Genomic DNA, 15665 nt, shown 5'->3' on the forward strand with positions numbered 1-15665 from the left:
ATGCTCTTACTAATATACCGTCCGGGTTACATGTTTATCTTCCGGAATAACTGATTCTCGTTCCTCTTGGGAAGTATAATTCATGAATCCTTCCAATAGGGTAGAGTATCATCGTACACATCCATTACCACTCACAGGGAGTCTACATCTAAGGCTATGAATCCGAATGAATCAATCAATTTCATACCATGACCAACCACTTCACACCTTATCAATATATACCATATACCTAACTAATCTCTTCCAAATCACCACTTAGTAAGTCTCTTCCAACATCACTCCTTATGGTTCTCATTACCCGTAGTAGTGATACACCCAAGAGTTACTCACAGCGAATATGGTTCACTAGGTTGGGTCCCCAAACATATGACTTCTCTGATATCTCTACAGATGACCAACTACGCACTACACCTTCAGAAATCCCAATTTCAAAACTACCAATCTGACTTGTGGTGACTTGTAACTCCATCCTCAGTTTGTACACTCACAACGGTACACTTATGACATTTAAGAAATCCTTAGCTCCAACACGGTGTGAATGTTTATACTCCGCAACCAACCAACCAAACACTTCTCAAGAAGATAAATAACAACCAGACTTCCAATAAGCCACTACTACTCTTACACTTCAAATAAAATTCACTTAAGATGAACCTTATCATTGCCACACACTTATGATTGGAATTTTCCTTCCAACCCAGTACCTACTACACACTTCATCATATCGGGGTTACTTGTCTTTATGACTTCCCACGAATAATCCTCATTGTCTCCCAATAAGCTCTTGCAACATAACATATTCCATATCCTACACTTAGTCCACATGCTCCAACTTGGCTTGTCTATCATTGTCTATCATCAACTCAACTCCTTAGAATACAAGACTCACTGCTCAACAAAATGTATGTTACTTTACATCCATCTCAAGACAAGAAATTCATTACACTTACTTGTGACCATAACGCTACTATCACATACTTCTCTTAATACCAAGGTATAACTTCCTCCACTCCACTACATACTCTAAAAATCCTCGATGCGAACAATCATCAACTACACGCCCATAACTTCATCTTAATGAATCTCAATGGTCCCATTGTGCCTCTATCTAAAATGTACCCCATTACAACAATTGTATTGCAACATCCACACTACTTCCACACTCGGTGTTCACTTGTCTTCCTATGGTAATTCTCTCAGTTCCAATTACAAAACCATTCTACTAGAATTCCTTAAATCCAACTTATTTTCTCTTCTCCTCAACCAGATCTCATACAACCAAAACTCACTGGAGCTTCCGTTACTATATAATGCGTGTTCTCTCTATTTCCAACACAAACTCTTATAATTGATCCTTAGGTAACTCATCATTCCATTACAGTTTCTCGCTAACACCAAACCTCTGACTAGCTATCTTGAATCTGATCTCCCTCCTAAGACTGAACCTACTTGGTTTATCTTCTAACCTCCATTTGGTCCATACATGTTTCACTTGGAATAGGCAGCCATGTCCTTGAGTCTCTCTTTAGACTTCACCATTACCTTAGGCTCCCAACAAAACTGAACGTCCTTATCCCTCAAGTCCTTAACCACTTGCAAGGTACAATTTCCAAATATATATATTCCATGAAGTACTCTCATTCTTCCAAAATATTTTTGTGGCCTTACAAACTGAAACACTGATACACTACCTCACTTCCAGACCTTATGACATATGTGCAACATAACCATCTTTTCTCCTTCACCATATGGAAATTCTCACAGTACTTATTCCGTATCAGTGAGTATTGTAACACCTCAAAATTTGCCCTCCTCTTCTTGAGACTAGTTTGGGGAATTGCATTTCATGTCTTAGGGCATTAGGCATTGCATTTTGCATCTCATATGAAAATGAGAAGGTCATCCTCCAAAGTCTTTTCAAAAGATGGATAAGTTAGGTGATCCAAGCCTGAGGGTCTCTATGAATTGATCATCAGCCATCTGAGGGTATGGGATCCAATTAGGGTTTCTTGATTCTTAAAAGGTCTTGAGCATCATCTTATCTGCAAGGACATATCACCATCATCAAGGGTTTCAGAGTTCATCCTCAAGTTCATCTGGATTAGGGTTGTGACCTCTGGTTAACCCTAATTAATGCAATTCTTCCAACTAGGGTTTCTCAAAGAGATGAGGTATTTTCTTGGGATGAGGATAACATGATTATTATAAGGAGCTTACATGAGCTAGGGTTTCATTTTGAAGCAATTTCACCAAGTGGTAGAGGTTCAAGTTGATCAAGACATTTCAAGGTCACCTGAGGACCAAAAGTCAACTGTGCAGTCAACTGAGGGCTATGAGGTGGGGAAATGAGTTGAGACACTTCAATCATGTTCAAATGGAGTCTATTCGTCATTCTAAACATCCATCTTGAAGATTCAAAGGTCATGGCAAAAGTTACTAAAAATGGAAAATGACCTATAATTCAAAGTTTCCAAATTTGGCAAGTTTTTGGTCCACTTTCAACTTGACTTTTCAATATCAAAGAAGTTTCAAATGGATTTGTGGTAAACATGAAAGTGGTATATCTTTGTCTCCCCTTTCCAAAAAGTCCTAATTCATGTCCATGTGATGAATGGTTGAGGAGTTATGGTCATTTGATCACAAAGTGTGCATGGAAATTCAAAATGGCATAACTTTTGATATAATGCTTCAAATTGGTCCATTCTTTTTGCAAAGTGCTTCTAATGTTCAAGGCATCTCAAAATGACATCATTTGACTCAATTGTGAAAGCTATGCCTCAAGGAATTATGGTCAAAAGTCACATTATTTCACATTTGTCCTAAGGGTGGTATCATGCTACAAATCAAAATTCACAAAGAACCAAGGCAAGGCTCTACTTTAGCCTTCTTCATGAACCATATTTGAGTAAAAATGAGCCCTTGCCATGCATGAGAGAGGCGTGTAAGTTCCTTGTTTCACATATGTTCAAAATGAAGCAAATCTTCACCATTCATTCTTGGCTTAAGATGCAAGCAAAATAAACTTCAAATCCTGACCCTTGGTTGCTCTTGAGTGGATTAAGATCCTAGCATGGGACTGAGCACGTGCATTATGGCCATGGGAGCTTAATTTGCATTTTTGCAATTGGCATGATAACTCACTAATCATGTTTAGTAAAGGGCTAAAATGATTATCAGTGTCATTAGCAAGGAGTATAAGTAGAGAAACCCTAATCATAACTGCCATAACTGCTTTTTCAGATCCAGATTTCAAGAAACTCTCTCAAACTCTCTCTCTCTCTCTTCGAATTTGCATTTTCGTCACACAAACCTCAAAGATCATTGCATATTCTTGATCCTCATTCTTCACTGATCAAGAATCATCCATCGTTTGGTGTAATTCCTCAAGAAATCAAGCAGTTTAAGTGCATTATCATGATGATCGAATTTGGAAATTGAGGTGCATTCAAGAGGTTTCAGCCATTTCTTTTTGCATAAAGCTTCAAAGGAAGTCCATAGGAGTTTATCTGGAGCAGCTGAGCTTGTGAGATCGCGATTTCAGAGATCTCCATTTCCAGGTGACTCCATTTTCACTCTCTCCTTTTGCTGATTTTAGGTTATAGGATTGAAGATCTTGATGCGTAGGTCATGAATATATGATTAGAATTGAGATTGAGTGAGAATTGAGGACATAGTTGTGACTGGAAGTTTGGATCTGGAAGTTTATTCTCTTCGATTTGCAAAACCTAGGGAGAATTAGGAGAATCTAACAGGATATTTGGAATCAGCATGAAAAACTGAGTGGAATGGTGGTGGTCTGGTGAATTTCTAGAAATTTCATGGTGGCGCCGCCGTGGGAGCCACCGGGAGGCTCGTCGGGGAAGACGACCAAAGCGGAGCTCCAGCGTCTGTGTTAATGTTAGGGTTTGATGAGTGGACGCCATGTGGTGCATTGCATGGAAGAGTGATTGGAGGAGAGTGTTTTGACTGAGGCCACGCGTGCATTGACTGCTGACTGGGGAGGGTGAGTCAATTAGTGAAACGGTGCGTTTCACTAGTTTGAATGTGGACCGTTGATTTCAAAAGCGCGCCAGATCCAATGGCTTGTGTTTTTTCCAGATTAATTCAAATATTTCATTTCCCTCCATTTTCTATTTGATATTTCAATTATTTTGGTCATTTTCTTTAATTCATAAAAAATCCAAAAATTGTCCAATTGAGTCCCAATTTTTTTCATAGTTTTGTATTTGTGTCTACTTTTTTATGATGTTAAATTCAAGAAATTTTGATGTCTGTTTTGTAGGGTTTTAATTGATGTGGTGAGCTCATGAGCCTGTTTGAGTGCTAGGGCCTTTATACATTGAATTGTGTAACTGTTAGAAGGTTTCACTGTTTGTCTTCTGGTTTTATGACTGAAGTACTAATTGTTTAGTCTTTGTACAGGTACCTTAGTTGCTTACTTGCTTTAGCTCTTGCTTGAGCATTGGATTGTGGTTGACACACCACTCAGGTAGTTAGCTTCTTACTTTGGAGTCCTGTCACCTTTTTGGCAGGCATTTTGCTGGCAAGTCCTCCTTCAGAGGCTCTGTTTGTGTTTGTTTAAAATTGTGCCCAAAGACCTCCAAGAAGAGGCATGTGTTATATCTGATAAGACCTCCAAGAGAAGAGGCAATTGACGGATAAAAGGGATTAGTAGTCAATCCCTCGTTATTCAGTGTGTCGTTCTTTATGCTCGCACTACGTGCTGATGCTTCTGAACATGTGCCCTAGATCTTTTGTCCAGAGTCTGTCAAGTGGAAAAGGATCCCACTTTCTGGATCCCCACGTTTTCTGTGTCATGAGCTCACCCTGGCCAGGGTTAAGAGTATGAGGTCTCATCCTCATTTAGACTTTGATCAGCTTCACCCTGACGTTCAATGTTAGTGGTTAAGAGCTACATATTACCCCTTACAGTTTGGCTTGTTTGTCGAGGTTGATATGACCCCTCTTGACTAAAGCCCATCCATTGTTTGAGCCTCTTGTATGGATATAGTGTGTGATGTTTGTTTCTGTTGGTGTGTTTATTTGCTTTCCTCTTCTCATCTCCATTTCTGTAGGAGTCGTACGATTAACTTCTGAGGTAGTTGAGCGTATGTAAAGTTTAGACTTGAGTGGACTCACTTCCAGGATGAGTTAAGTTCTTGTTAGAGACCTCAACTTAGGGATATTGATTGCATGACAACTATTAGGCTCGAGTTTCAGTCTCCCTATTAGTTTGTTGTTTCCCTGGTCTCTGGTTAGGAGAGTGTTTTACCCCTGGTAAGGGGAACTACGTCGCCCTGATTCTCATACCAGATGAGATACGTAGGCAGGAGGTTGAGGGCAATTCTCCGGGCATCCTTTTCTTTGTTTTCGCGTGTGTTCACCCTTATTTTCAACTCGTGTTTACCGTTTCGTGTCCTTGTTTCTGGAATTTGTTTTCTGTGGTTGAGTACTCGTTTGTGTAGTGTGTGTGGGTTGTATGTTCATACCTTGAGGATTTCTTCTGTTGTTATTCGGGGTTCACCATTTGGGGTTCACTTTGGTTACCTGTTATCCATTCGGGATTCACCTATGTTGACTTGGGGGATTTCTTCTGTTATTCATTTGGGGTTCATTTGTGATGACTGTTATTCATACTAGGGTTCATATTGGGGTTCATTTGTGATGATTGTTATTACTTGGGGTTCATATCGGGGTTCATTTGTGATGTTGTTATTCACTTGGGGTTCATATTGGGGTTCATCTTTGGGGTTCATTTGTGATGATTGTTATTCATGTTGGGGTTCACCTTTGGGTTCATTCTTGGTGACTGGTTATACGTATCTGGTTACTTTGTTGGGGTTTGTTCTGATAACCTTTTTCTTTGGTGTTCGCTGGTTAGCGTTTGTTATTGTTGGGAGTCGGGTGTAAGTCCACGTATTGGCATTCTGTTTCGTTTTTGTTATTGTTGGGAGTCGGGTGTAAGTCCATGTAGTGGCATTCTGTTTCCTTTTTGTTATTGTTGGGAGTCGGGTGTAAGTCCATGTATTGGCATTCTGTTTCCTTTTGGGTGTTTCTTTTGACGTCTCAGCGTCCCTTTTTGGTGTCTTGTTTCAGCGTGTGTTAGTCGAGCTACGAGTGCTCTGATTCTTCTATGGATAGAGAAGATACGTAGGCATAAGATGCGATGTCTTAGCGAGCATGTCTCCTTTTCCCGAACTACGTTGACTCTGATGTTTGTTTCTGACAAACTACGTAGGCCCAGGATGCAACATCCTGCCGAGTCCACTTCCTCCGTCTTCTTTCTCTCCCCACCTGTTTATTGTTCCAGTTTGTGTAATTTCTTTGAGCAGTTTATTAGCAGCAACCTTTTCCTTTCCTTTGAGCTATCTTTTGAGCGTGGATCCCGTCGAGTACGGCGGACGTGAGGGGTGCTAACACCTTCCCCTTGCGTAACCGACTCCCGTACCTTGTAATCTCTGGTCGTAAGACCGTTCCTTTCCCTTTCTTAGGTTAGTCCTGCGCTCCCTTTCCGTCATAGGATGAATAGCGTCGGTGGTGGCTCTGTATTTTCCCCGCCGGTTGTTTTTCGCGTTGCGACAGCTGGCGACTCTGCTGGGGACTGAAGTTGACCTCTTGCTGGTCCATCTTCCCTAAGCGAGTCAATCCTAGCGCTCTCTAGCGTAGTTTTTAGGGTAGTTTGGGTTGCTTTTACTTTTTTATTTATTGCATTTGTGATTATTATGCTGTGATTATATGTATATTTGCGTATATGTTTGCATGCATCATGTTATCACCGTGCTGGATTCTGGACAGGTGTGGTTCCTCTGATTTGGGGGTGGGTGTTCTGAGTGGGGCTAAAACCCCAAGCCCGAGTATACACCTAGGATTAGCGTGGTCTCATGTTTCCTCATATGTTAGATCAACATGTTTTTGTGACGTGACATACCACATCCGAACGAGGTTCTTTTGAGAGAGCTCTTCCTTGTGGAGTTTCCACTATGGTTGGGTTATCTCTTTTGAGCTGTTGACTTCGGTGACCATTCTTTCCCGGATCTTTGGTTTAGATGATCTTATGAGAGTTGCACGGCACACCCGAAAGGGAAAACCCGTTGAGTATCTCGTCCGATAGTCGAGACCGATTATCCGCCTTAGGATGACCTTATTAGAATTCACCTGTGAGGGGAGGGGTTTGGTTCCTACAGGTACAGTTTCTGTTGGTGACTCTTTGATGGTGACTTTGGTTTGGTTTGTGATCTGGGTGTCTATTTATAAGTTGGATTTATGGATATTTATTTCTGGCACGCCGTAGTTCTGTCCGTGGTATTTATTAGCGGGTTCCGTTTATTTCGGATTCCCCGGGTTAGATTTGGGGTTACTTGCTCAGATGATCTTGCTGCTATCCGTTTAGTGACTTTCCGATGATGATGGTGATGTATCCTCCGGTTCCGTTTATTTCGGAACCCCCGAGTTGGATTTGTGGTTACTTAGTCCCCTGGATGGTTGTGATCAGTTCTGAGACCGGAATTGATGTTCAGATGTCTTGGAGGATGGCACTATGAATTGCATTCATGCATCTGCATCATTCCCATTTTGCATTCATCCGCATCTAACTCATGTTTATCCATATGCAGGGTACATTCTTGATTGAGATCCTAGTTGAGAGACATCCTTGTTCCAGGTATGAGGACCGACTTAAAAGATGATGTTGTCTATAGTTTCTTTGATCCAGAGATTAGCGTGTTGAAGGGTATGATATCATTGATTACGCCTGACCATGTGGGGATGTTCCGTGAGGCTTATGGCAGTATTACGAAGATGGTTTTCAGGCTCACAGATGGGGATAGGAGCGCCATCCATACTCTTCTTCAGTTTTATGATCCGGGTTTGAGATGTTTTGTCTTCCCAGATTATTTGTTGGGACCTTTGATGAAGGATTATGCCGGTATTCTGGGCATTCGGGTCAGAAACCAGATTCCTTTTTATGTTACTAAGGAAGAACCTAATATTATCGAGATTTCTCGTGCTCTTTATTTGAGTCCGGAAGTAACTAAGAAAGGGTTGAAGGAGAAAGGAAAGTTGCTCGGTTTTCATCTGAGTTTCTTGGAGGGCAAAGCCAAGGAACATGTTGTTTTGGGTAACTGGAAGACTGTTTGTGCTTTACTTGCCGTAAGCATTTATGGAATTATTCTGTTCCCTAATCAGAAGAATTTTGTGGATATTAATGCCATCCAGGTGTTTGCTCAGAAGAATCCCATTCCTACCTTGATTGGGGATGTTTATTATTCGGTCCATAATCGGAACGAGAAGTGACGTGGAGGATTGGTTAGATGTTGTGCTCAATTGTTATATAAGTGGTTCATGGGATATTTGCCTTCCAAGGGTGCCTTTGTCTTTCTTGACCATACTGTAAATTGGGCAACCAAGTTGATGGGTTTGCGAGCCAAGGACATAGCTTGGACTCACATTGATGTGGCTGGACGAGATTTTATTTACAGCTGCGGGAGTTTTCCCAATGTGCCCCTTATAGGAGTTCAAGGGTGTATTAATTATAACCCGACGCTTCTTAAGAGACAAATGGGATTTGCTATGGAGGTTCCTCCCCTCGAGCGTGAGATTCAGGAGTCTTTCTACTTCCCGGTTGAGGGTAATCAGTCATTGTTGGAGCAAGTGTCTGATGCATGGCGCAACATTCAAAAGAAAGGCAAGATTCCTTTTGGTAGAGCTAATAGCAGGTCTTTTCCTCCATTTGATGATTGGATCAAAAAGAGGGTTGAGCTCACTCGTCTGCCATTTCCTGTGGGTGATCTTTGGTATCCGTTGATTGAGGAGCCACGCTCTTCTATCAGTATGGAAGAATTTCTTGAGATGAGGAGGGCGAGAGATCAACTGCAAGTAGAGAAGACTGAGATAGAAATGAGTGTTGATGGAATTCAACTGGCTAACCAAGAAATCAAGGGGAAAGCAGAAGACCAGGCTAAGAGACATGCTCAGGAGGTGAAGCGTTTTGAGAAAGACACTGCCTATTACTGTAAGATCAACGAAGCTTTAGAGTCATCTACAAAGGAGCATGACCTTACCAAAGAGCAGTTGGCTAGAGCTTTGAAGGTCATTGAAGATGAAGAGACAAGTCCTTGTGAAGACTCAGAGGGAAGCTAGAGCCAAAGCCCTTACCACAGAGTGGGAAGCAAAGCTGAGGGTTAAGGAAGAAGAGAAATCGAAGATTATGGCCGAGAGAGATCACTATCTTGCTGAGAGGGACCATTATTTCCGTCAGATGAAGATTCATCAGAAAGAGGTGGGAAGACTTCAGCAGGAGAACACTGAGTTCAGGTTCGCTATGAAGTTTACCATGATGGTTGGTGATGTGGAGTCTTCTGTGGGGCCTTCTTCAGATTAGATTTTTATTGCAGTTGTTATCATGTGTTGAATTACCGTCAGGCATGTTGACGGAATTCATGTGCTCGTATTTCTTTTCGATTCTGGAGGATTGTAAAGTTGATTTGTATCAGATATGATATATGACTCTCGCACGTGTTGCGCACTTTTGCTATACAGTGGTTATTATCATTCGGTGATTGATCTCAAAGCTTTATTTTCTTTTCCGTGTTGCACTTACTTAACACACACATGGTCGGGTGGTATCTTTGCTAGAGCACGATCTTCTGTTCCGTACGGCAAAGCCAGATGATTTATGTCAGAATGTTGTTGTCGAATTATTATCCGTCTCAATGAAGCCAGGATCGAAGGACAGAATGTTCCTCATACGGATAGACATTGCATTCATGCATGAATCATAATAACTTGTCCTCTATTTTGCAGGTGTCGGTTTCTAACGTGTTTGATTGTTACAGGAATCATTGCTCGCGCACGTAGAGTCATCCCTCTGCACGTAACTCGTCCGCACAAATACTTTACCAGACGCAACAAGCCCAGACTGATGGATCCATCCAACACTGACATTCTCGAGCTGAAAGAGAAGATGAGTGAGTTGATCAACGCCATGCAAGGGTTCACCATGGAGCAGAAAGCAATCACCGAGAAAGTGGAGAAGCTTGAGCTGGCTTCGATTGCCAATAATGGCAATAGTCAAGAGGGTAACTCCAACCATGGTCCTGGTGGTTCTAGGGGTGGTGGCGATCTCAGAAGGAAGGCAACTAATGGTGGTGTATTCATCAACAATGGTGGTGGTCTTGGTTTTGCAGCAGGCAGTGGCCCAGGTCATGTTGGCAACATTCTGAAGGAAACTCAGTTTTCTCCTTTCTTTGGGGCTGTGGAGGATAAAGAAGAGGATCAGTTCTCTGTGCTGAATGAGCAGTTCGGTCAGTATGGTGTTCAACCGCCGAACAAAGAGATTCAGGTACTAGCAGAAAAGATTAGGGCTCTGGAAATCCATACCACTACTGGGACTATTAACATGACAAATATGGGGCTGGTTGAGGGGATTGTGATCCCACAGAAGTTCAAGGTGCCCACGTTTGATAAATACAATGGAAGTTCTTGCCCGGAAACTCATCTTCAGGCCTTTGTTTGAAAGATATCTGCCTACACCATGGATCAGAAGCTCTGGATGTACTTTTTCCAGGATAGCTTATCTGGAGGGTCTCTCGAGTGGTATACCAAGATGAGATCGTCAGATATAAAGAGCTGGCAGGATTTGGGGGATGCTTTCTTCAAACAATACCAATTTAACGCTGACATGGCACCAAGCCGTACCCAGCTGCAGGGTATGTCTCAAAAGCCGAACGAGGGGTTTAAAGAGTATGCACAAAGGTGGAGAGAGTTGGCTGCCAGGGTTCAACCCCCATTAGTGGATCGGGAGATGTCAGATTTGTTCATGGGTACTCTTCAGGGGACTTTTGCTGAGAGGATGGTGGGGTGTTCAGTTACTGGTTTTACGGATATAGTAGTGGCTGGTGAAAGGATTGAAAGCTGGTTGAAAATGGGGAAAATACAAGGAAATGCTCCGTCGTCTGGATTGAAGAAGCCCTTCGGAATTGGTCAGCGCAAGAAAGAGGGTGACTCGAGTGCTGTGTATGCCCAAAGAGGACACGGTAGGAATCATTACTACCAGCATACTGTTGCAGTAACGATTCCTGCTGATAATCAACCCGCACAACAGCAACAGCAACAACAACCATTTCAGCAGAGAACATAAAGGGCTGGGTACCAAGTTAGGGGAAGGATGGCAGATCGCCAGTTTGATAGGCCACCCATGACATATGCCCTTCTGTTGAAAAAGTTGAAGGATCTCGGGTTGGTACAGTTGAGGACGTTAGCTCCGTTAAGACCAGATCAGAGGCCTGCAAGTTATGATGAGAACGTTAAGTGTGAGTTCCATTCTGGTGCTCCCGGGCACAATATTGAGGGTTGTAAAGCTTTTAAGCATGTTGTCCAAGACTTGGTGGATTCCAAGGCCATCAATTTTGCACCATCGCCAAATGTTAATGCTAATCCCATGCCGACGCATGGTCAGATGGGGGTGAATATAATTTCTGAGGATAAAAGTAAAATCGGGGTGACGGATGCGGATCAGTTGAGGACCCCAATGTCTGTGGTCAAGAGACATTTGTTAAAGAATGGAGTTTTTCCTGGTTGTGATAATTATTGTGCTGCTTGTACTGTAACTGCAAATGGGTGTGTAATGTTGAGGGAGACGGTTCAGAAAATTATGGATGAGGGAAGTCTCCGATTCGAGAAAGTTGCTTTGGAGAAGGAGGATATTTCAACGATAACCATTTATTTCGATCCTGTCCATTTGTCAGTGCCGGCAGATGCGGCTCCAGTTACCATCACGGTACCTGGACCTATTCCGTATGAAGGTGATGGTGCCGTGCCATGGGACTATGGTGGTGTTGTGTATTTCAATGGGAAAAAGAAGGAAGATCAGGCTGCAGTTGATACCACCGTTTCAAAGGTGGACAATGCCGGACTTAGTGGTTTCACTCGCAGCGGAAGGTTGTTTGCACCTAACACGTTGAGAGGTGGTGATGTAGAAAAATAACAGAGAGATAAGGCCGAGGCTTTAGCCAAGGCAAAAGGAAAGCAGGTGGTGAGTGAGGATACTCCTAGAGCGGCACAGGCGCCTGTTGAGCCGGAAAGTGAGTTTGACGCTGAGGCCGAGGAGTTTTTGAGAATTATTAAGAAGTCTGAGTACAAACTTGTTGATCATTTGCAGCAGACTCCGTCCAAAATATCGATCTTATCTTTGCTGTTGAGTTCAGAAGGTCATAGAGATGCTTTGTTGAAGATCTTGAAGAGGGCCTATGTCCCGCAGGAGATTACAGTCAATCAATTAGAGACAGTGGTATCGAGTGTTAATGCCAGCCATGGGTTGGGTTTCACTGATCTCGATCTCACTGTGGACGGGTGCAATCACAATAAGGCACTACACATTTCGATGGAGTGTAAAGGAGATGTGCTTTCACATGTTTTGGTTGATACAGGCTCGTCACTCAATGTGTTGCCTAAGAAGGCCTTGGCTAAATTGGACTGCGATGGATTGATTTTGAGGCCTACTGATCTGGTGGTTAGAGCGTTTGATGGCTCTAAGAGGGATGTGTTCGGGGAAGTTGAGCTCCCCGTAAAGATTGGTCCTGAGGTGTTCAAATCTGTGTTTTATGTCATGGACATTCAGCCGGCGTACAACTGTTTGTTGGGTCGTCCATGGATACATGCTGCTGGGGCAGTAACATCGACTCTACATCAGAAGTTAAAGTATGTCTTGGACGGGCAAGTCGTGACAGTTTACGGTGAGGAGGATATTTTTGTCAGCCAGTTGTCGTCATTTAAGTATGTGGAAATGGACGGTGAAATATTCGAAACACCAAGCCAGGCGTTTGAAACCGTCAAGGTGGAGAATGCCGTTTTTGCCGAAAGAGAGAAGAAACCGTCCATTGCTTCTTATAAACAGGCTGTGGAGGTGGTGAAAAGTGGAGAGGCCCCAGGTTGGGGAAGAGTGATAGATATTGTGTTGAAGGAGGATAAGTTTGGGATTGGTTATCAGTCAGGCCAAGGTTTGTCTGGATAGAATAAAGGTCGTCACCAACCGTTCACATTCACCAGTGCTGGAATGCTAGATCCAGGCCGTATATGTGCTGTGGGTGAAGAGACTGACAGTGACTGCGAGCTCGACGCGTGGATAAAACCGTGCGTACCAGGAATGGAGATCCAGAACTGGAAGGCCGAAAAGATCATCACTGTCACTCTGTGTGAAGAGTAATATTTCTGTTTGTTAATTCTGTTTGCATGAAAGCCATACGTTTTGCCCAAAACGTAATGGTCCATTGTAAGGGCCACCTCATGTGTTTCATTTTGCATTATTTGCATCATTAATAAACGGATGTTTTTCGCATTAAAAGCAGTGTTCTCTGTTTTTCATTTATTTTTGCAGTTTAAAAAATAATATAATAAAATGGCAATGTTTGTTTTCATTTTCCTCCCTTTTAATTTGTCTAGTTCCGACCCTAAAGCAACGCATGAATCAACATTCATGTAGATGCGATTATTCTCCGGATCTCATTGATGACAATCCTGTTACACCCCTATATGACTTCGACAACCCGATCTATCATGCCGAAGAAGAAGGCGAAGAAGATTGTGAACTGCCGGAAGAGTTAGCCAGGTTGTTGAAACAAGAGGAGAAGGTGATTCAACCGCACGAGGAGCAAGTTGAGATTGTTAATCTGGGCACCGAGGAGGTCAGAAAGGAAGTAAAAATTGGGGCCGCTTTGGAGATGAATGTCAAGAGCAGAATGGTAGCACTGTTGAAAGAGTATGTTGATATCTTCGCCTGGTCTTATCAACATATGCCAGGGTTGGATACCAATATCGTTGTACATAAGTTGCCATTGAGAGAAGATTGTCCTCCAGTAAAGCAAAAGTTGCGCAGAACTCGACCCGAGATGGCCATGAAAATCAAAGACGAGGTACAAAAGCAGTTGGATGCTGGTTTCCTAGCTGTCACTAATTATCCGCCTTGGGTCGCAAACATTGTGCCGGTACCGAAGAAGGATGGAAAGGTGAGGATGTGTGTGGACTACCAGGATTTGAACAGAGCTAGCCCGAAAGACGATTTCCCATTACCTCACATCGATGTGTTGGTAGATAATACAGCTCAATTCTCGGTGTTTTCTTTCATGGATGGCTTTTCTGGCTATAATCAAATTAAAATGTCGCCAGATGATATGGAGAAAATGACGTTCATCACACCATGGGGCACTTTTTGTTATAAGGTGATGCCATTCGGTCTCAAGAACGCCGGTGCCACGTATCAAAGAGCTATGGTGACCTTGTTTCATGATATGATTCATCATGAGATCGAATGCTATGTTGATGACATGATAGCGAAATCACAAACAGAAGAGGGGCATCTGGTAGACTTGGCCAAGTTGTTTGACCGGTTGAGACAATTCAAATTGAGGTTGAATCCGAATAAGTGCACTTTTGGAGTACGGTCCGGCAAGTTGATGGGGTTTATTGTAAGTGAAAGGGGAATCGAGGTTGATCCTGCTAAAGTAAAAGCGATACAAGAAATTCCTGAACCGAGAACAGAAAAAGAGGTTCGTGGTTTCTTAGGTAGATTGAACTACATTTCACGGTTCATATCTCATCTAACAGCCACGTGTGAACCCATATTCAAGTTGTTGAGAAAAGATCAAACGGTCAGGTGGAATGATGATTGCCAAGCGGCATTTGAAAAAATAAAAGAATATTTGCAAGAGCCTCCGATTCTGATGCCTCCTGTGGAGGGGCGACCGTTAATCTTGTACTTGACAGTCCTTGAGGGGTCTATGGGGTGTGTACTGGGGCAGCATGACGAGTCTGGTCGAAAAGAGCATGCCATTTACTACCTTAGCAAAAAGTTTACCGACTGTGAAATAAGATATTCACTGCTCGAGAAAACTTGCTGCGCTTTAGCATGAGCTGCTCGCCGACTAAGACAGTATATGCTGGTTCATACCACTTTGTTGATTTCCAAGATGGATCCGATCAAGTATATATTTGAGAAGCCAGCATTGACCGGACGGGTTACGAGATGGCAAATGATTTTGACTGAATACGATATCCAGTACGCTTCTCAAAAAGCAATAAAGGGGAGTGTATTGTCTGATTACCTCGCCCAGAAACCCATTAAGGATTATCAACCGATGAAATTTGAGTTCCCTGATGAGGACATCATGTTTCTCAAATCGAAAGATTGTGAAAAACATATCCCAGAGGAGGGGCCTGACCCTGAGTCCGAATGGATTCTGATGTTTGATGGGGCCGTTAACGTGAATGGTAGCGGAGTTGGTGTTGTTTTGGTTACACCGGAGGGATCCCACATTCCTTTTGCTGCCCGACTAACATTTGAATGCACCAACAATGTGGCTGAATACAAGCTTGTATCTTGGGTGTCGAAGAGGCGATTGATTTGCGAATCAAGAACCTTGTTATTTATGGAGATTCGGCTTTGGTTGTGAACCAGGTTAACGGGAAATGGTATACGCATCAATCCCACTTAATTCCATACCGGGATTATACGAGGAGATTGTTGACGTTCTTCACCAAGGTGGAATTACACCATGTGCCGAGGGAAGAAAATTCTTTAGCAGATGCCTTGTCTACTCTGGCCGCTTTGATTAAAGTGCAGTGGTGGAATCAAGTTCCTAGTGTTAAGGTGGGACGGCTGGATAGACCGGCTT

Source organism: Lathyrus oleraceus, chromosome 3 (genome assembly GCF_024323335.1).
Source record: "Lathyrus oleraceus cultivar Zhongwan6 chromosome 3, CAAS_Psat_ZW6_1.0, whole genome shotgun sequence".
Taxonomy (NCBI): Eukaryota; Viridiplantae; Streptophyta; class Magnoliopsida; order Fabales; family Fabaceae; genus Lathyrus; species Lathyrus oleraceus.